The sequence below is a fragment of the Podarcis raffonei genome, chromosome 14 (assembly GCF_027172205.1).
Source record: "Podarcis raffonei isolate rPodRaf1 chromosome 14, rPodRaf1.pri, whole genome shotgun sequence".
In the NCBI taxonomy this organism is placed as follows: domain Eukaryota; kingdom Metazoa; phylum Chordata; class Lepidosauria; order Squamata; family Lacertidae; genus Podarcis; species Podarcis raffonei.
Window position 1 is genome coordinate 45,450,907 of NC_070615.1, and position 22,170 is coordinate 45,473,076.

At 45.7% G+C, this 22,170-nt stretch overlaps 1 protein-coding gene across 2 annotated transcripts in view; it reads left to right on the forward strand.

The window, feature by feature from the left end:
* Positions 1-22,170, forward strand: part of GRIN2A (glutamate ionotropic receptor NMDA type subunit 2A) — a 227,761-nt gene that overhangs the window by 120,506 nt on the left and 85,085 nt on the right. The gene's annotated exons all lie outside the window — the stretch shown is intronic.

Sequence of the window (22,170 nt, forward strand, 5' to 3'; positions counted from 1 at the left end):
CCAGTCAAAGGCGACTATGGGGTTGTGGCACTCATCTCGCTTTCAGGCCGAGGGAGCTGGCGTTTGTCCACAGACAGCTTTCCGGGTCATGTGGCCAGCAGGAGTAAGCCACTTCTGGTGCAACGGGACACTGTGAGCACATGGAAACGCTGTTTACCTTCTTGCCACAGCGGCACCTATTTATCTACTTTCACTGGCGTGCTTTAGAGCTGCTAGGTTGGCAGGAGCTGGGATAGAGCAACGGGAGCTCACCCCGTCACAGGGATTTGAACCACCAACCTTCTGATCAGCAAGCCCAAGAGCCTCAGTTTAGACCACATTATTGGACCCAAGCTAGCTGTGTTTATTAACTTCAGCTGGTCTGTTCTGAGTAGGAAGTATCAAATTCCACTCTTAGACTGCAATGGCCCAAGTTCAAATCACTCCCTGGCCATGAAATTCACATGGGCTAATCACTGCCTCTCATCCTGACCTTCCTCATAAGGTGGTCTCAGGGGTAGGAGCAAGAATCACAAATTCCACCTTGGGTTCCTTGGAGGAAAGACTACCCCCCCTTTATATTGTCATCTAACTCAGCAGCCTTCATCACACAGCAAATCCCATAACCAAAGTATGCATCATACAAAATGGTACTTTTATTGTCTCTAAAGGTGGAGGTACATCAAATAACCCTTATATAGCTTGGCTAATGCTGGAGGATGGGAGTGTTGATGCTGGCCAAAGGCTCCAAAGTTGGCAAGTGCTTTTAATGTATAGTACAGATATAATGCTGTCTGTTGGCTGGGGAGGGGGGCGGGGAGGAATGGAAACTGGGGGGAAGGTTGCACAGGCACGCAATAGAGTGCCTGGAATCCAAACCAGTCTATTTTCTTCACCCTTTCATTCCTGTTTTGAGCTTTTGCTGGCTGTTTGAAATGCATGCCTGTGCTCCTTCGTCTCATGAAGTGTGACTCTCTCAAAGATGCAACAGAAAATTGTCCCAGAAGGCAATACAAAGAAGGGGGGGGGGACAAAGGCAGCGGTTGGAGAGGAGCACGGGACTTTCTGTATGCCAAAAGAAGCATTTCTCCATTTCTAACACTTGCTGGTTTTATTTTGGACAGTGAGGCTGCAGTCCTATCCCTACTTACCTGGGATGTTGGGATGGGCGAAGCAGTCAATTTCAATTTATTTCCATTTCTTACTTTGCAGATCTTAAGTTCAGATCTCCACATTTCTACGTTGGTTTGTGGCTTTTGCTTTTTTTGTGAAAATTCATGAAAATTCTACTGTGAATTTCTCTTAATCTACCCATGTTCACAAATGCATTTTTCCCTAGTATGAATGCTTTTGCAAAGCAATTTGCCGTAGCATGTTTTTATATGTGATCTTTCATGGATAGATGGTTTCTTATGCACACAGACTTTCCCCCAGTCTACGCATTTTTGTAAGCATGATGATTGCGGAACTGCATTGTAAAATCTGGAGAGATTGTGGCCTTAAAAAAAACCAAAATGTCTTTCTTGGGATGAGAGTGCAGTGCAAGAGCGTGTGAGATCGCAGCACCCAAATTGTCCGCCAAGATCTTGTGCAAAAAAGCTCAAGCTCTTTCTCAACAGGCAGTTTCAACCTAAGTTGTGTTAGGGGCAGACAGATATTTTCAGGTGGATTCTTGGCCCAGTATACCTGAAGGTGCATCTCCACCCCCATCATTCTACCCGGACACTGAGGTCCAGCTCTGAGGGCCTTCTGGTGGTTCCCTCACTCTGAGAAGCGAAGTTACAGGGAACCAGGCAGATAGACTTCTCAGTAGTGGTGCCCGCCCTGTGGAACACCCTCCCATCAGATGTCAAGGAAATAAACAACTATCTGACCTTTAGAAGACCAGATATCTTCTAAAAGTCAGATAGTTGTTTATCTCCTTGACATCTGATGGTAGGGCGCCATATTGAGAAGGCCCTGTTTAGGGAAGTTTTTATTGTTTGATGTTATTTTGTGTTTTTAATATTCTGTTGGGAGTGAGGAAACCCAGCCGGATGGGCAGGGTATAAATAATGAATTGTTGTTGTTGTTGTTGTTGTTGTTGTTATTTATTTATTATTATTACGCTGGACTGGTTGGGCTTTTGGGTCTGCCAATATAGAGCAGGTCCCTCTATATTGTTATGAGAGTCCCAAGGGCCAAATTGAGGGTGCTGGAGGGTTGCTTTTGGTCTGTAGACATGAGGTTCCACACCCTTGGAAGATGGCCTCACCCAGACCAACTCCAGCTCTCTTCATCCATTGGATGCTGTAGATATTCAGGTTGACAACAGAGGAGCGATCCATCTCCTGAAGAGTTCCATTGGCCTCTTTCCTTTCTCTTGGCAAGATCTAGGGGGATTGCTTTTTGCCTCTCTATGCTGTATTTATGAGTAAAACTTGGGGGCTGCCATCTGGCTGCTTCTGCGAGCGCTAAATCAACTTTTGAACAAAATGCAGGCATCTGGGCAGGGAGTGGGGCGGGTGTGTGTGTGGGGGGAATGCTGTGGGAAGTAATCTAAATCCCCAGCATTTACATTCCCGATTCCCCCAGTGCCGTTGGGATACTCCGCGGAATGCGGATCAGCCATTCGTTTAGCATAATTCAGTTGGGGCTATTGAGATAATGAATGTACATATTGCCATTGCTCTTCGTAGCATCTGTCTCTGAGGAATAATGCTCTGCCCACAGCTGTTTCTGTGTTGGGTGCGAGGGACTTGGGAATAATGTGGGGCAGGACATGCATTTTTCAGATGGTAGTAACAGCGGCAGTAGCAGCAGCAGTAGCAACAATAGGAGAAGGGGCAGTGCAGCACACTGGTTAGAGCAGGGCTGGGGACTCTTGTATATTTTATATGTTGGTGAAAACAACATAAGCATTCATTATATCTAGTCCAGTGTTGCCTATGCCAAAGGTTTCCCCAGCTGCTGACCACGTCCATTATCTTCATTCACGTGACCAATAGTGTATCTGTAAAAATATAATTAAAATCCATAGAGCATCAAGCACAATGTGTAACAATTGCTAGGGCAGGGATAGAAACCATTTAAGTCGTCCACCAAGAACCTCAGCAATTTTTTATTGATCCATGGGGGAAGAAACAACTTTGGGAACCACTGGTCTATACTGACTGACCGAGGTTCTCCAGGTCTCAGACGGTAGTCAGTCCTAGACATAGGAGTCAACTCTTAGGGGCCGAGGTCGCTTCAGCCCCGCCCAATATTTGAGGGAGCCATCTCCCAAAGTTGATGGGTATTGGCAACAGATTTATGTATAAGCTAAACAAGCTATAGCTTAGGGCCCCGTGGCCCCCCAAAAATTTAAAGGAAATAAAACCCGGATGTACCGGTACATTTCCAAAAAATAAGATAAAAAACAAATAAAATAAAACCTACATACAGTAACAGTGGCAAATGGCTTTAGATACCTAGTAGGCTCATAAATTACCATATAGCATACAGTGGTACCTCTGGTTGCAAACGGGATCTGTTCTGGAGCCCCATTCGCAACATGAAAGGAAGACAAACTGCATTTGTGTGTCTGCGAACGCTTGGGTCGCGATTCGCTGCTTCTGCGCATGAGCGTGACATCATTTTGTGCGTCTGCGCATGTGCGAGCGGCAAAACCTGGAAGTAACCCTTTCCGGTACTTCTGGGTTGCCGCGGGACGCAACCTGAAAAAACGTAACATGAAGCAAACGTAACAAGAGGTATGACTGCATATTCAACACAAAAAACAGAGACAATTTGTTGTTGACAAAGGACAGCTGGACATAGAAAGGGTCCCATTACCTTCAGTAGTTTAGGGCCTCATCAAACCTAAATCTGGCCCTGGGCATTGCCATTCAAGTGGTGTGTGTTTGCCGTGTCTTGTGATCAATTATGTATCAGCCTGGATAGCTTAGTTGGTTAGAGACAAGGTTGCAGGTTCGATCCCTGCATGGGACAGATGCCTATTCCTGCATTGCAGGGGGGTTGGACTAGATGATCCTCAGGGTCCCTTCCAACTCTACAGTTCTATGATTCTATGTGGATACCCTCCCCTATTTTATTCAAGTTGGCACCCCTGTTCCCAGTCATACCTGGAGATGCCAAGATTGAAACTGCTAGGTTCTGCATGCCAATGAGATGCTCTGCAAAGCAGGTGCACTGTGCCTTTTCCCAGAATGCATACTGTCACTGAATTGCACCTGATTCCAAGCCATCCCTTGAGTTGCAAATAGAAGTGCCAACTTGGCCCTGTGACTATGGGTGCCCGAGCCCATGGGTGCCATTTGAAGCAATGATTCTTCAACATCAACTTTGTTGGACTGGTCATCTTGTGCAGATGCCTGATGATCGTCTTCCAAAGCAACTACTCTATTCCCGACTTAAAAATGGAAAGTGTAATGTTGGTGGTCAACAGAAGAGGTTCAAAGACTGTCTCAAGGCAAATTTTTTTTAAAAAAACATAGTATAAACACCAACAATTGGGAAACACTTGCCTGCGAGCGCTCCAGTTGGAGAATAGTCTTTACCAAAGGTGTCATGGGCTTTGAAGACACTCGAACTCAGGACGCAGGGGAGAAATGTGCTAAGAGGAAGGCATGCTTGGCAAATCTACACCATGATCAACTCCCGCCTGGAAACCAATGTCCCCACTGTAGAAGGACGTGTGGATCCAGAATTGGTCTCCACAGTCACTTATGGACTCATTGTTAAAACTGTGTTTATGGAAGACAATTTTACTCGGCTACGAGTGATCGCCAAAGAAGAAGAAAGATCCTGACACCGAAATTTGTGGGTGTCCGGCTCCTTCATGGGAAGTTTTGTGGGTGCTTGGGCACCCAGGGCTTCAGGGAGTTGGCACCTATGATGGCAAACATAGTCTTTGCTCTCCCTGACAAAAACCCACTCCTTTACCGTGGTGGGTGGTACGTCTCATGAAGAGTTAGGGCTGGAGTCGGCTGGTAGTCTAGACAGTCGTTCCAAACAGGAGGATTCCAGTGACAGAGTAATAGTGTAATAGCAACAAATAATACATCTTGGGCATGAGCCATTTCCGTGATCAATATCATCTAATCAGTGTCGTTTTCTCCTTAGTTGTGAAGAATAGGGAGCCCGAGGGCTCTTGTCTGCTAAGCAATTTGATTCGATTTGGCAATTTGATTCGCCTGGCAATTGATCTTTGTGACAAAATGGATGCCCTTTCGTCTCCCCACGGTTCCTTAATTAAACACTATCTCTTTCTGTCTTCACCCAGTGAGCAACAGGTTGGATTCAACCTAATCCAAATGGGAGGGGAAGAGGGCAGAACTGGAACCTGGAGCTTCCTTTTTGAGAGAAGCAAGTTGCTTAACCACCACGGCGGTGGTGAGTGGAGCTCAGTTGGCAGGAAAGAAGATTGTCACCTTCTGAATCACAGCCAGTTTTTCCTGGTAGGGTGAAAGCCAGGGAGGCCAACAGTAGGTGGCAGCAGAGTGAAGGACAGTAGGTGGGGGGGATGTCTGATTGCAGACTGAGGTCAGTGGGGCAGTGCCCCATTTGCCCATATGGACCAAACTCCACTGCTTGCAATTGCAGAGGAGCAAAAACATGGAGCTTTCATTCCAGATTTAAAAGAGTCAGGATTAGGGATGTGTGACTCTGTCCATTTTGGTTTCTCGTTTTTTCCAATCTTAAGGTCAGCTCTCCACATTTCCACATCAAGCTTGCAATAATAATAATAAAATGTTGTGATAATTCAACAGGATTCTAGTTGAATTTCTCCTCATATGCCCAAATTTGTATGCACTTTTGCTAACACAGAGATGTTTTCAAAGCAATTTCCCTTAATATAATGCATTCTTGCATGCTGTTTTCACTGCCACAAACATTTGTATGCACTCTGGACCCTAGTATACACACTTGTGTACATGCAACTTGGCTTGGGAACTGCACTGCAACATTTAAGGAAGAATGGATTCTGAAGAATGGCTGTGATTCAGTCTTCATAGTATGCTGCAAAAGAGAACGAGGCAGTTTTGCTTTCAGATGTGAATTGAATAAAATTCCTTCCCTGACCCTAGTCAGGGCACACGAGAAGTGCTCCAGGAGAGAGCCACCTTGGCCTCCTGAGTAAAAGCTAATTTTACTCTTGAGTAAAATTTAGCTCAACAAAACCTTATGGGGTTGTATCCAATCCTATGGCTTTTATCAAGTTATTTGTTCATTTCATACTGCTTGATTGTAATCCCCCCCCAAAAAAAACCCCTCACGTGGTTTAAGAAAAGAACAAACCAGTAAAAGACAATTAAAATACTAAAAAAATAATACCAGCAATAACGCCCCCCCCCAAAAAAAACAGCATTCTAAAAATCTGGGTAAACTCTGTTAAACTAAGAGGAGACTTAATTGCAGTTAAGTAACTCAATTTGGGACGCGGGTGGCGCTGTGGGTTAAACCAGAGAGCCTAGGACTTGCCGATCAGAAGGTCGGCGGTTCGAATCCCCGCAACGGGGTGAGCTCCCATTGTCCGGTCCCTGCTCCTGCCAACCTAGCAGTTCAAAAGCACGTCAAAGTGCAAGTAGATAAATAGGTACCGCTCTGGCGGGAAGGTAAATGGCGTTTCCGTCCGCTACTCTGGTTCACCAGAAGTGGCTTAGTCATGCTGGCCACATGACCCGGAAGCTGTCTGCAGACAAATGCCGGCTCCCTCGGCCAATACAGCGAGATGAGCACCACAACCCCAGAGTCAGTCACGACTAGACCTAATGGTCAGGGGTCCCTTTACCTTTACCTTTACCTTTACCTAACTCAAGTTAGTCATGCCCATTCTTGGCAGTGGGTCTACTCTGAGCAGGGCTCTAACTCCCATTTTGTTTTTCGCATTCTTATCATCATCTGTGAGGATGTGTGACGGTTTTGCATGCTTCTAGATCTCCATAACCTTTTAAAGGAGGTGCTTACTCCATAACCCCCACCAAAACCCAAACATATTCTGCACATTAGGTAAACTGAAAGTGAGGGAGTGAGGAGAGTTAGGAAAGAAGAAGTTTTATCCTTAATTGTTAGCTTCGTTAAAAGCCTTCCGATTTCAACCCAAATTCCATCTCCCAACACTGTTATTTTCTTCTTCTTCTTCTAAATTTATTGGGTTTAATGATAACCTTTCGGGAACAAAGAGCCTGGGGGATTTAATGTGCCACGTGAGCATGAAAGGAAGACAAGACTTCTCTCCAATGCGGCGGGTAATTGAAAGAGGGTCCGGATGCAGTTGGCGGAGGGGGGTGGGTTGGAATTATTAGTGAGGATTTCAGCACCAAGACGCTTTCAAAACGTCTTAGAGAGGTAATCACCCTTAGCCTTGCCACAGGGCGCCTTCCATCGATGTCCCTCAGGCATCAGCTGCTGTCGCAAGCCCTTGCTCACAATGAGCGAGTTAGCAGTGCAGAAGCAATCCTTTCATGCTTCTGGGTTTATAAAATAACCATGGTTTCCATTCAAGAGTGGAAGGGTTGGAGTCCCTCCCCCGTCCCCCACTTATCCTAAACTGCACCCAGGGCTGGATTTAGTTTTGATGAGGCCCTAAGCTATGGAAGGTAATGGGGCCCTTTACATGTCCAGCTGTCCTTTGCCAACAACAAATTGCCGCTGTTTTTGTGTGTTGAATATATGCTATGTGGTAATTTATGGACCTAATAGGTATCTCAAGCCATTTGCACGTAACAAAATGTGTGTTTTATCAAAGTAATTGTTGAACTGAAATACAATTAAGAAGAAGTATATTAAATAGTGAAATACAATTAAGAAGAAGTATATTAATAGTGAAATAATTATTAAGCTCTAACTTAAAATGATTTTTTTAAAATTCATAACAAATTTAATAATGCAAACACATTGGCATTTGGCAATAACAAAAGTTCCTTTAGAAACACAATTTACAAAGACTCATTATTTTTGGGGGGGGCAAGAGAGTGGGGCCCTAAGCTAAAGCTTGTTCAGCTTACAGTGGTACTTCGTGTTACATACGCTTCAGGTTACAGGCGCTTCAGGTTATAGACTCCGCTAACCCAGAAATAGTGCTTCAGGTTAAGAACTTTGCTTCAGGATGAGAACAGAAATTGTGCTCCGGCGGCACGGCAGCAGCATGAGGCCCCATTAGCTAAAGTGGGGCTTCAGGTTAAGAACAGTTTCAGGTTAAGAACGGACCTCTGGAACGAATTAAGTTCTTAACCCGAGGTACCATTGTATATGTAAATCCAGCACTGGCTGCACCTGCAAGAACAGACGTTTGTTCGTTGTCAAGTGGTGGGGGGCATTTTTTTTTTTTCAAATCAAGGGCCACGTCCGGTGCCTGTTGTAGTGAAGCAAAAATGGGCAGAGCAGCAAATGTCAATTTCAACTTTCTGTCTGGTTTCTTCCCTCTCGCAAACCCAACTCTGTCCTTGATCCAGGCTAGCGAGAGTTGAAAGGCACATTTCAACCAAGCAAACAAGTACAGTCATACCTTGGGTTGAATGTGCTTCGGGATGAGCTCGTTTGAGTTGCGCTCTGCGGCAACCCGGAAGTAACGGAGCACGTTACTTCCGAGATTCGCCGCTTGTGCATGCGCAGACACACAAAATGACATCACGCGCATGCACAGAAGCATTGAAAAGCATCGCATGCATGCACAGACGTGCCGTCGCTGATTACGTTTGCTTCTAGATGCGAACGGGGCTCCGGAACGGATCCCGTTCGCATCTAGAGGTACCACTGTACCCAAGGAACACGCAATGCAGGGGTGGTGAAGGATATCTGCTGATATTCTTCCTACCTTTCCCCAAACTTCCATGTCAATTTCATTAGAGTTTTAGGCATGTGCTTAAAAACATCTCGTACATTTGCCTAGAAGATCACAATATTTGTGGTCCCAAAGCTCACAAGCAGGTTTTTAAAAATTTATTAAATAATGGGGGCCAATCCCTTCTGTGTATTCTAAGTGTAAGGTTCTGCACTTAGGCAGTTGCACAGATATAAGATGGGGGACACCTGGCTTGCCTGTACGTGTGAAAAGGCTCTAGGGATCTTAGTAGACCCCAAGTTTGGGATGAGTCAACAGTGCGATGCAAGAGCAAAAAAAGGAAAAGGAAAGAAAAGTTAATACTATTCTAGGCTGCATCAACAGAAGTACAGTGGTACCTCGGGTTAAGAACTTAATTCGTTCCAGAGGTCCATTCTTAACCTGAAACTGTTCTTAACCGGAAGCACCACTTTAACTAATGGGGCCTCCCACTGCTGCTGCGCCGCTGGTGCGCGATTTCTGTTCTCATCCTGAAGCAAAGTTCTTAACCCGAGGTACTATTTCTGGGTTAGCGGAGTCTGTAACCTGAAGCGTATGTAACCTGAGGTACCACTGTATAGTGTCCAGATCAAAGGAAGTAAAATTACCACTCTTTCTGCCTTAGTCAGACCAAACCTGGACTATCTTGTCCAGTTCTGGGTGCCACAATTTAAGATATTGGCAAGCTGGAACGTGTGCAGAGGAGGGCAACCGAGATGACCAAGGGTCTGGAAACCAAGACTTAGGAGGAACGATTGAGGGAGTTGGGTCTGTTTAGCCTGGAGAAGAGGAGACTGAAAGGAGATATGATCGCCATCTTCACATGTCTGAAGGGATGTCATAAGGAAGATGGAGCAAGATTGTTTTCTCCTGCTCAGGAGGATAGGATTCAAACCAATGGCTTTAAGTTACAAGAAAGGAGTTTCTGACTAAGCATCAGGAAGAACTTTCTGACAGTAAGAGCTGTCTGACAGTGGAACGGTCTCCCTCTGGAGGGTCTTGACTCTCCTTCCTTGGAGGTTTTTAAGCAGAGGTTGGATGGCCAACTGTCATGGATGCTTTGGCTGAGATTCCTGCATTGCAGGGGGTTGGACTTGACCCTTGGGGTACCTTCCAACTCTACAACTCTACAATTCCATGATTTGCAAAGCTATCATCTGTTATTTCTCTTTATTGAACTGTCTCAGGTTACAGTGGGACAGGATTGTGATGCAATCCTATGCATGTCTCTTCAGAAGCACATTACAGTGGTACCGCGGATTATATATGCTTCAGGTTACATACGCTTCAGGTTACAGACTCTGCTAACCCAGAAATAGTGCTTCAGGTTAAGAACTTTGCTTCAGGATGAGAACAGAAATCTTGCTCCGGCGGCGCGGCAGCAGCAGGAGGCCCCATTAGCTAAAGTGGTGCTTCAGGTTAAGAACAGTTTCAGGTTAAGTACAGACCTGCGGAACGAATTAAGTACTTAACCCGAGGTACCACTCTATATGGAGTGCAACTGGGCTTAACCCCAGGCAAGTGTGTACAGGATTGCACCTTCGATGGATCTGATTTTACTTTAGGAGTCCCTTTGCTGCCCATCTTTTTTCTCTTTTAAAACATTAACCCGCCACTGTCAGATTTACAGAGGGGAAATCTCTCTCTTTCTCACCTTGCCTCCAGTGCTGCTTGTCGGAAAGGATGAGGGCGAAAGCGGCTTTTCTTCTTTTGTAGTGCGATGCTATTCTCAACGGGATTTCGCGCGGAAGGGAATGAAATTGGAGCGGAAGGGAGGCAATCGTGGGGGGGGGGGGGGGAGCCAAGGCAGAAAATGCTCATTTGTTAAATAAAAAGGTACAGGGACACATGAGTGAGTCAAATAGATGATGGGAGCTCATCTTTGTTCTGCCTCTTTCTTTCTCCATGTTTCTCCAGATTTTAATTATCTGGCCATCTGCATATTCTCTTTCTGTAACCTCAAAATGCATTTGTCCTTAGCTTGAGGAAATCAGTGGCTTGGGGTTGGTGGAGCCTACCTGTGGAATTTCTGACATGCTTTCCTGTTCTTCTGAGGACCCAGTAGCAAATGTTGCAAATGCCATTGGTATGTATGTATGTATGTATTTATTTCCTGCCCATCTGGCTGGGTTTCCCCAGCCACTCTGGGCGGCTCCAAACAGAATATTAAAAACACCAAACATGAAAAACTTCTCTAAACAGGGCTGCCTTCAGATGTCTTCTAAAAGTAAGAGAGTTATTTATTTCTTTGACATCTGATGGGAGGGCATTCCACAGGCTGGGCGCCACTACCAAGAAGGCCCTCTGCCTAGTTCTCTGAAACCTCACTTCTTGCAGGGAGGGAACCGCCAGAAGACCCTTGGAGCTGGACCTCAGTGTCCAGGCTGAATGATGGGAGTAGAGACGCTCCTTCAGGTCCACCGGGCTGAGGCCGTTTAGGGCTTCATAGGTCAGCACCAACACTTTGAATTGTGCTCAGAAACATACTGGGAGCCAATGAAGGTCTTTCAGGATTGGTGTTATGTGGTCTTAGCGGCCGCTCCCTGCCACCAGTCTAGCTGCTGCGTTCTGGATTAGTTGTAGTTTCAGATTGTATGTGCACACTGATATATCAGGTGTCAAGAGTGCTTCCCAGCCAAAGGATTGCATGCGGCAGATGGTTAACTCTTTTTGATCAAAGATAACACAGTCACTTCTACAGCACTACATACCTACTCACACCATTTAGCATCAAGGCAGCTATTTCCAGGTCCATGCTCTCTGAAGCAGTTGGAGCCACAGACTAGACTTCTCCAACCTTCCTGTTGCTTTGACCGGGAGCTCAGCTCCTTTCTGGAATTCAAAATCCTTTTACCCATTAACTGCTGTTCTATCATTCTAAGCATGCATGTCTTATGCAGCTGGCGTCAGTAGGCAGATCTTAGTGTTCGAGTAAATCTCCAAAATCTCAAGTCTACACTGCCCTGATGTAAAATGTGGTTTTGCTTTGGGTGAATCTACAAAACAAAAGCGAAACATATTTTTCCAATGGGAAGTGCTTTCTTTCATTTTCTTTTAAAAGCGGTTCAAGTTAAGCCTCTCCTTATTCATTCACAGCTTGATCAGTTTAATTTGGAAAGAGCCGGTTTGCCGGAGAATGAGGAAGCTCTCTGCTATTTAAACCTATCAGGGAATAATTATCGCCCAAGTTGCACACTGATTTGCTATTTAGTGGGAGTGAAGAGCGGCCGACTTCACCACTGGCACAAAGGACGTAAACACACACACACACAGAGCGAGTGAAATGGTCCCGGCTAATTGTGCCTTCTTGCCTTTGCATCAAATCCCCCATTGAATGAGAAATATTGCAGAGAGTCCCTTTGCAAACACCCTTCCCAATTTGGCAATGACCCCCAGAGGCCGAAAAGTCCTAATGCACTTACTTAATCCCAGCCCGTTTCTTGCCTATTCAGTAATTATGTACACCATATTAATTCAAGGATGGGGAATTCTGGCCTTTCGGTCTTGCCTTCTGGACTCTCATCAACTGCACCCCTCACTGGACCTGCTGCACATCCTCCTTGGTGGCTTTTGCCTGCTTAGATATCTCTAAGCAGGATTCTGGATTCTGATAAGGCCTTTTGCTTTTCTGAATGTGGGATACTGAATGGTCTGTTAGAGTAGGTAGAACCTAGGTAAAGGTAAAGGGACCCCTGACCATTAGGTCCAGTCACGGACGACTCTGGGGTTGCGGCGCTCATCTCGCTTTACAGCTGAGGGAGCCGGCGTACAGTTTCCGGGTCATGTGGCCAGCATGACTAAGCCGCTTCTGGAGAACCAGAGCAGTGCACGGAAATGCCATTTACCTTCCCGCCGGAGCGGTACCTATTTATCTACTTGCACTTCATGCTTTCGAACTGCTAGGTTGGCAGGAGCAGGGACCGAGCAACAAGAGCTCACCCCATCACGGGGGATTCAAACTGTCGATCTTCTGATCGGCCAGCTCTAGGCTTTGTGGTTTAACCCATAGCGCCATCCGCGTCCCAGGTAGAACCTAGCTGGTCAATAAATAATTACATTTCTTGCTCTTCCTACTTTTGCCTCTGCTCCTACCCACCACTAGCATGTGACCCCTGGAAGGCATCCCTAAAGGGTCAAAAAAGGTTCCCTACCCCTGCATTAAATGATATCTAAGAGGAGGTGTTGGCAGGGATGTGTTGTAATATGGTTGCATCAATGCGGTCCTATCTGTGGCTGGTCAATGGCAACTTGAATTCGTTTTATTTAACTCATTTATATACCGCTTAACTACTCTCATACAGTGTACAAGAAATACAATACAGAAAAGGTCTGTGGGAATGTTCAGGGTGGCAGGAGAGGACATACTGTTTATTAATATCCTTCCTAACTTGCGCTAGCAAGTTCCTTTATGTAGCAGAGTTATATTCCCCTTTTACATGCGCAGCAGAGAGCTGGCTGCAGCCTCTGGTGAGCTTCTCACTATTGTCTCAGATTGAATTGTATGTTCATGATAAGTTCCCTTGAATCCCTCTTAAAAAGAATAAAGATGCCACAATCTTATTCAAAGTCAATAAAAGAAGTTTACTCACATCAGTTCACAGTTGGATTCCTGAAGGCAGACTTAGTTACAAATATGTACATGTGGATCTATACCCATATGGGGGAATAATCCCAGTTCTTCTGCTGGCTGAGAGCTAGCAGTACAGTCCTAGCTAAAAAGCTGACCAAATGAAGTAGGAAGTCAAAAAGAAGTGTGCTGCGTGACTCGTCCTTTTGTTACCTGGACAGGTTAGGTCACGCCCACCTTCTATCACATGCAAAAGGAAGGATGCTCCAGCCAGGAGGAACAGGAAGTTTTGATTGGCTGGACCAAACATTCCCTCGCATGTCTTCACTAGCATTGCAAGGAATGTTGTACTTGACTGCTTCTCATGAATCACATCCCACAAGGTCAACATTGGTTAAAAAGATAAGACCAGAGTTCAATTAAAATGCTGCTGACAGAGGCAGATTTAGGGCAACGCAACTGGTTCCTTTGCCCTGGGTGCCAACTATGACATACTGAATGGAGCAGAGCAGATGATGAGAGGCAGTGGGGGGCATGCACCAAATTTGGGACTCACACAGGGCAGGGCTGAAATTTGAAAGAGCTGCTGGAATTTTAAAAAAGTATTCAGTAGGCACTAGAAATTCAACAGGGTCGGGTCTCTCTCTCTCTCTCTCTCTCTCTCTCTCTCTCTCGCCATCTCTTATATTATACAATTTGGATTTTAGGGCCATGGCTTCCTTCAAATCTTCCTTATGATTTTCTATCTTTCATTTCAAATTTCTGCATTTTCACTCCTTAACTATTGCTTTCAAATCAAAAACATCAAAGCATCATATTTTCTTATTCTTCTCTGCAGTGATTTTTATACCTTTGCTTACAAAGCTTCTTGCAATCCTACCAGCGTGTTTGATTGACTACAATTGTCTTTCAAATAGTTTACAAATTTAGTCCAGTCCTTGATGAACTTCTGGTCCCACTGTTCTCAGATTCTTCCCGTCATTTTGGCCAGTTCCGCATACTCCAGGGAGTCTCTCTCATCTCAACTGGAAGGGGAGCACATGTAATTTGCCCCACGTTATTCAATGCATACCTCCTGGTGGATCCAAGCTGTGCATCTGAGACATGGGAGACCACTGACAGTGACTTCCTCTAAGATCTCAATGATTGGGCAGGAATCTGGGATCTGGCAGTCACTGAGGCATCCTGGACCGAAGTTGTTAAGGACCTTGTAAATTAATATAAGAACCTCAAACCTGGCTGGTGCCGTATGAACAGCCAATGAAAGCTTTTGAGCTCCAGAGTTCCATGCTGGCAAGAGTGTGTTCCCTTCAACAGTGCAGCTGCAGTATTTTGCACCAGCTGGAGCCCAATTGTCTTCCTCTGCTTGTTCAGAAAGCTCCTTCAGGCTCCGTGAATCTCCAGGAGAGGACTCAGCTAAAGCATCTCAGGTGGCAGTATTAGGAAAGGCCTTTGTATCTTGGAGAGCTGCTTCGAGGCAAGGAACATGATACTGGGCTCCATAGACCTAGGAATGGGGAAGAAATTTGATCCCGTTTGCATTTAAAGGCAAAGCTACCTCATTCACACTTTCTGAAACAATGCGAGAACAGAAGCATCGCCAGCCTCCAAAATGCACTCATTTTTTAGTTTTGCAAAGCAGTGCTCCAGCCAAGTAATATATACGAAAATACATATAATTGGTGTAAATTGTGCATCAGATTGCACGGTAAATGAATGAATGATAGAATCCATAGATTTGGAAGGGACCCGGATAGCACCTGATTTCTCACATCACCAGTGGATTGGACTAGATCAGCGGCGGGAAACTTTTCCAGGCTGAGGATCACTTCTGGAGGCAGCAGGGCAGTGGTGGGTGGAGCCAGAGGTAAAAGTGGGTGGAGCAACAGATGCTGCATTTGTGGGATGTAATCCACTGGGAGCAGTAAGATACAACATTCCTTGGTTTCCTAGAGTGGACATACAAGGGGATGTTTGGTCCAACTAGTCAAAACTTTCTGTTCCTCCTCGGTTGGAGCATCAATCATTGCATGTGACTAGTGGGGGTGTGTGACCTTTACAGACCTGGTAAAAGGCCAGTGCATGCTGCCTCTCTCTCTTTTCCATCTTCCTTTCGTGCTGCGAACTTCCTGGACTGCCATCACTAGGTCAACCCACATATGGGGTAAACCTGTTTGTATATGCTTGTAACTTTAAGTCTTCAATCTGCCTTCAGGGATCACACTGTGCTCTGCCTGATCATGAGTAAACTTTCTTTTTATCATTTATGAATAGGACTGTGGTGTCTTTAATCTTTTAGGAGGGATTCAAGGGGTCTTACCAGGAAAATATTAGAACACATTTCAATCTGGAGAATATTTAATTGCGTTTTGTCTTAAGAAACTCACACGAGTTTGCAACTAGTTTTCTGCTGTGTAAAGGGGAATGCACTCTGCTAAGTAAAGAAACTTGCTAATGCAAGTTAAAGGTAAAGGTAAAGGGACCCCTGACCATTAGGTCCAGTTGTGGCTGACTCTGGGGTTACAGCGCTCATCTCACTTTATTGGCTGAGAGAGCCAGCGTACAGCTTCCGGGTCATGTGGCCAGCATGACTCAGCCAATTCTGGCTGAGAGCAGCGCACAGAAATGCCGTTTACCTTCCTGCCGGAGCGGTACCTATTCATCTACTTGCACTTTGAGGTGCTTTCGAACTGCTAGGTTGGCAGGAGCAGGGACCGAGCAACGGGAGCTCACCCCATTGCGGGGATTCGAACCGCCGATCTTCTGATCAGCAAGTCCTAGGCTCTGTGGTTTAACCCACAGCACCACCCACGTCCCTAATGCAAGTTAGGAAGGATATTAATAAACAATATACCCTCTCCTTCCACCCTGAACATTCCCACAGCATTTACCTCTAGGAGGTGACATTCCAGCCATGCAGAAGTCACAAGGTTTCTACATGCACACTTCCATCTAAGGAAGCAAGAAGCATCATTTGAGGTTGAGGTTACATTCCAGTTAGGCACAAACACTTAACAAGGGTGTGGAGGAAGACTAGTAAGGAATGTGGCCTGTGGAGAGTGCCAAAGGCCAGGTGAAGAAGCCTGGAGGGCCACATCCATTCCTTAGAGCAGGGTTTCTCAAACTTGGGTCTCCAGCTGTCATTGGACTGCAACTCCTGTCATGCCTAGCCAGCAGGACCTGTGATCAGGGATGGTGGGAATTGTAGTCCCAAACAGCTGGAGACCTAAGTTTGGGAAACTCCGTCTTAGAGCTACCCCATCCCTGGACTAGATGATTTTCCAACTCTGAGATTCTGTAAGGATGAAAGCTATCTCTCTGGTATGTTGGGCCCAGCTGGTTTTGGGCTTAGCGTATTGAAGAACTGTCTGATGAGAGAGAAGGAAAGAAAACTTTTGGGAAAAGTCCTAAGCATCTCGTCCCTCTTGGGATTGGTTAATTTCCTTGGCTCTCTCTGCAATTAGTCTGCCTAGCCTTTTTCTTCTCCCTAAAAAAAGAGACAAGCGCTGATTTGTTGTTTGGGGGAAATGATGCAGAAGGCAGTGAAATAATAATAAAAACAAACCTCCGATGGGAATTCGAAGTGCAATGCCATCTGCCTTCATTATGAGCAGTCAGAGGGAATTACACGCTATCTCCCAGTGGTGGAGAAATCTGATAAACAGATAAATTTCATGGTAAATTTGGACCCTCTGGCAGATGTTAGTTGGCCACTGTGAAGAAGGGAAAGGCAGAGATTTGAGCCACCTAGAAATGGCTTGTTGAGTGAAGAAATATTGCATATTGGGGCCATTTTTTAGCAAGGGAGAGAATGCCTCAGGTTGACTCCCTCCAGCCTGTCAAGACTTAAGATTCCTTTCCCCCCAACAACTACCATTTTTCATCCGATTATCACCAGGGCAGCAACCTTTAATCAATTGATTAAGCAGCTCTGGTTGATTAATTGTTGGAGGCTAATAAGAGCAAATTTGAACCAGTTGGGCTGCAAGCTTAAGGACATGAGAAGTGATTTGGTCCCATTGTGCTATTGCCACAAGGAATTAGAAGAAAGAATGTAATAAATGTTGCTCAAGGGTGTTGAGTCTGATGGGGCGAGCTAGTTAGCCGCTTATCTGGATGGGACTTCTGATGTGTGATGGTCAGGTCCTGGGTCTGGCTGAGTGGGAGTTGGTGATTCTACCAGCCAATCAGGAGGGAGAGAGAGGGGGGTATTTAAGTTAGATGCTGACGGTTAAAACCACATATTTAATCAGGGTGGGAGTCTCTGCTTGGATAATTGCAGGGGGTGAACTGGATGGCTCTTGAGATTCCTTCCAACTGCCCCCACCTTTTGACAGCCCCAGATTGCTCCAGGGGAGATCTGGGGCTGCCTTGACTCACCTTGGACAAATCCTGAATCAGCTTGAATTGATTGATGATTGGGATTTGCCCAGATCGGATGCAAAGCCTGACTGGCCTAAGATCACCTGGTAAAGTTCTCAGATGGGTGGAGGGTTAGGACAGCGAAATTAGGGATGGAATTATTTTATTTCCAATAGCTGATGTTGTGAACTGTCACAGTGTTTGCCTTGCAGATATTTTGGGTCAGCCTAGAAATGTCATAAACTTCACAAACTTGTGTTTCGTGGCCCCATTGTCTGCCACCTTTTTTTCTATACTATTCCTACCACAATAAATCTGTTCCTCCTTCAGACTCCTTTTTGCTTTTTGCTGTGAGAGATTCTGGTCCTTGTGTTGGGCTGGGGGTGGCCCATTCTTTCTCTTCTACTTTGTTGTCGAGCATGAAATTTGGGATTTTGCAGTTTCTGTCCTGTGAACAATCAGAACATTTTCAGAGCAGAAAACCCCGAAGGTGTGTGCCAATTAAAGCTAATGCACACCTGCTCAACGAGAGGAGAAAAAACCTAATTTATTTTTGGGTGAGCTGCTCTTACATTATGTTCCTTTGAGATGTCTGCTTTCATGAACTTCACACGCTAAAGCCAGAACGATTTGAGGCCTTGCGGGAACAAGTCCCAAAGAACTGCACAGCGCCTGTGCTGTTCTAAGCCTTGTAGTTAATGCAAATGATGGCAGTAGAGAATGCATTTACACACCCAGTACTTGGGCTAATATATATCTGTGGTTGGTGAGCAGCTATCCATGGCTTCTGCTTAAAAACATGCATAATCTCCACCAGGGTTCCTGCTTCTTTCCTCCCCTTTGGTTGATGTTCTGCATCTTGTAATGCCTGTCTTTTGTCACTAGGTGCCACTAGAGTTCTGCCCCTAGAATGCTGCCCTTAATGCTTGCAAAGGGAACCTGCCCATTTAGCCCCCCAAAGAGCTGGTCTTCCCAGAATTCTTCATGACTGAGAAGGACCAACTGTTGTAGTTCTTAAGCAGGAGAGCAAATGTAATGAACCAACAATTTTAGGGGTGGGAAGGAGCCAGAGAAAGTATTTGCATGAGCTGACCTTTCCACCAGCAAAGTAATGACAAAAAGTAGTAAGCTCTGTTACGATGAAAGACTCGTACAGAATGCAGATAATGGAAACGGAAATTTGTGAGGCTCTAGCCCAGGGGTCAGCAAACTTTTTCAGCAGGGGGCCGGCCCACTGTCTCTCAGACCTTGTGGGGAGCAGACTATATTTTGGAGAAAAAAACAACATGAAAATTCCTATGCCCCACAAATAACCCAGAGATACATTTTAAATAAAAGGACACATTCTACTCAGCGTGTAAAAACACACTGATTCCCAGACCATCCGCGGGCCAGATTTAGAAGGCGATTGAGCAGGATCTGGCCCCCGGGCCTTAGTTTGCCTACCCATGCTCTAGTTGGGCAATCAGAACCCCCATGTGGTTAAAACAGCATGAGGAGGACCAGACTAGCTCTGCCCAACTGTTCCTGTCCCCCCACCACAAGTTGGAGGGCTGGATATATGCAGTGTGGAACTTTCTCTACTGGAGTGGGCTCCCTGCACAACCTTTGTCTTCCACAAGGAGATAGGACTTCTATTGCAGAAAGCCTTATCTTCTCAATATGTAGAAGGGGATGAAGCCACGAATGGGAATGCAGCAGAGAAGATGGTACCAATGGATTCCTTCCTTCCTCTCCTTTTCATAGAATAAGGCTCAAACAGCTGGGCTTTGGGCTGAATGATCAGAATATGGTTGACTTTAGCCTTCTGGCAATGAGGTGGCAAGAATTTCAGTAGGGAGAACTGCCACCCACTTGGTTGTGTTCTGGTTTGATGCTGGAGCCATGAGGAAAGATGCAAAGCTGGAAGACCACAAAAAGATCCGAGGGAGCTACATGATCCCAAAAAAGGTTGGGAACAGGCCTTCTGTGCCTCTGTCTCTAGGCTCCACCCCTTGAGAGCCTAAGTCAACCCTCTGTCCTGAAGAGGAACATCCCTCATATGTTCCTCACATGTACCGCAGCCTCCCTCCTGGTACACTCCTGAACTGGTGATGTGCAGGATGAGGCATCTCCTTATTCAGGGGAAGGGGGTTTCATTTAGGTCTTGGTTCTGGCCCTACAGACCTTGGTGGCCTGGTAGACCCGATAGCTTCCTCTGGAGCTTCTTGTCCAACCACTTCAGGCCCACTGGTCTCCCTGTCTTCCACAGTCACCTCTGAGCCCCAGACCCAGCTCCTTATCTGGAGCCCTCAGCCTCTGATTCAGTGTCCAGATAAATAGGTTGTGACACCTGCTTCCCCACAGAAAAGGACCCAACATCCCCTCACCAGTTTATGTGAATCATCCTGTCAAACATCGCTCTTTTCCCAGCTGCCAAGCCTTTCACGATCTCGGATGAGTCACATAGGGGAGCCCACCCAATCAGAGATCACACATGTGTGGGAAGATGCCACGATGTCAGACAGCCAATCAGACTGGGCTGCCTGATATCATCACTGAGTGCAAGCCTGGGAAATGGAGCGCAGGGACTCATATTCTCAAAGGGAATGTTGCTTTTCGTCGCTGCTAGATATTTTATGCAGGGGCCGGGGGGAAGAGAACTAGTTTTGACTCAAATGAAGAATGAGAGAGTTGGGTATGTTTAGCATTAATAATAATAATAATAATAATAATAATAATAATAATAATAATAATAAATTATTATTTGTACCCCACCCATCTGGCTGGGCTTCCCCAGCCACTCTGGGTGGCTTCCAACAAAGATTAAAAATACCTTGAAATGTCACACATTAAAAACTTCCCTGAACAGGGCTGCCTTCAGATGTCTTTTCTTAATGTCAGGTAGTTGTTTATCTCTTTGACATCTGATGGAAGGGTGTTCCACAGGGCGGGCGCCACTACCGAGAAGGCCCTCTGCTTGGTTCCCTGTAGCTTTGCTTCTCGCAGTGAGGGAACCACCAGAAGGCCCTCAGTGCTGGACCTCAGTGTCTGGGCAGAAAGATGGGGGTGGAGACGCTCCTTCAGGTATAAGAGGAAACTAAGAGGAGATATGATAGCCAACTTCAGATATCTTAAGGACTGTCACATGGAAGATGGAGCAAGCCTGTTTTCTCCTGCTCCAGAGGGGAGGACCTGAACCAATGGCTTCAAGTTACAAGAAAGGCAGAAACTGCCTCAGCCCCTAGGAGTTGGCGCCTATGCCCAACACTCCTATACAGATCCTGTTTTTGCTGATAAAGAGTTAATTCCAACTTGCTCCATGCAATTTACTGCTGGTTCGCTTCTGTCACATCCTGTATCATTTTAACAGTGAGAGCCATGCTCATGAACAGAGATTCGTAAAGGAGCAAAACGGCTCAATCGGTGTGTAGTTTGACTCTGATTGATGTGTGTGTCATCAGTGAAAGGCCTCCATCCACCATCCGCTCAATGACATCATTAGTTGTGATTCCTGCATTGCAGGGCATGGGACTAGATGACCCTTTGGGTTCCCTTGTAGATCTGTAGTTCTGTGATTCTGACACAGAAGCCACTTAAAGATAACGGCTGGTTTCTACGGAAGGTTCCAAATCTCTCAATCCATCTTGCTTCCAAGATAGTAAGAGTGAGAGCACATAATGAGGCTATAGAACATCCCTGACCACTGGTCCTGTTAGCTAGGGATGATGGGAGTTGTAGTCCCAAAACATCTGGAGGGCTGAGTTTGCCTACGCCTGCTTTAGAACAAGGATCCGCTGTGTACACTGAAGGAAACCTTGACACCATGCAATATCCTTTTACTTCCTTCGAGTAGTCAGATTTCAATTTGTGAGCGAACACACAGGACTAAACAGAGGGGCTGTGTTGTTCCGAGGAAGTTAATTGCACTCAAGACTAAATTGGCACCTGGCGTCCGATAAACGATGCAGTGTTCATTTTATGGTGAATATTGAGAGGGACGCAGTCTGCGTTTGGAGAGCTGCTAATATAAACTTCTATTGTTGTGTGTCTTTGTGTGTATGTGAGAGTTACACTCCCAAATGTCTGCATCTTCATAGAATCACAGAATTGTAGAGTTGAAAGACATCTCCAGAGTTATCTAGTCTAAGCCCCTGAAATGCAGGAATAACAGCTAATGCTAGGATATCAGAGAACTTGGAAAAGCCAAGAAAATCAACAACTAAAGTGATAAAAGCACAGAGAAACCACCCATGCAAGGAATATGTCTGGGGCCTTTTTAGTGCAGGGGAACAAGATTACAAGGGGGTACAGTCAAACTTCCGTTTTGAACAGCTCTGCTTTTGAACGTTTCGACTCCTGAATGCCGAAAACCCGCAAGTAAATGCTCCGGTTTTTGAATGCTTTTTGGAACCTGAACGTCTGACCCGGATTCCGTTTTGAGTTCCCCTATTGAATTGAGGCTTCCACTTTCAGTTTT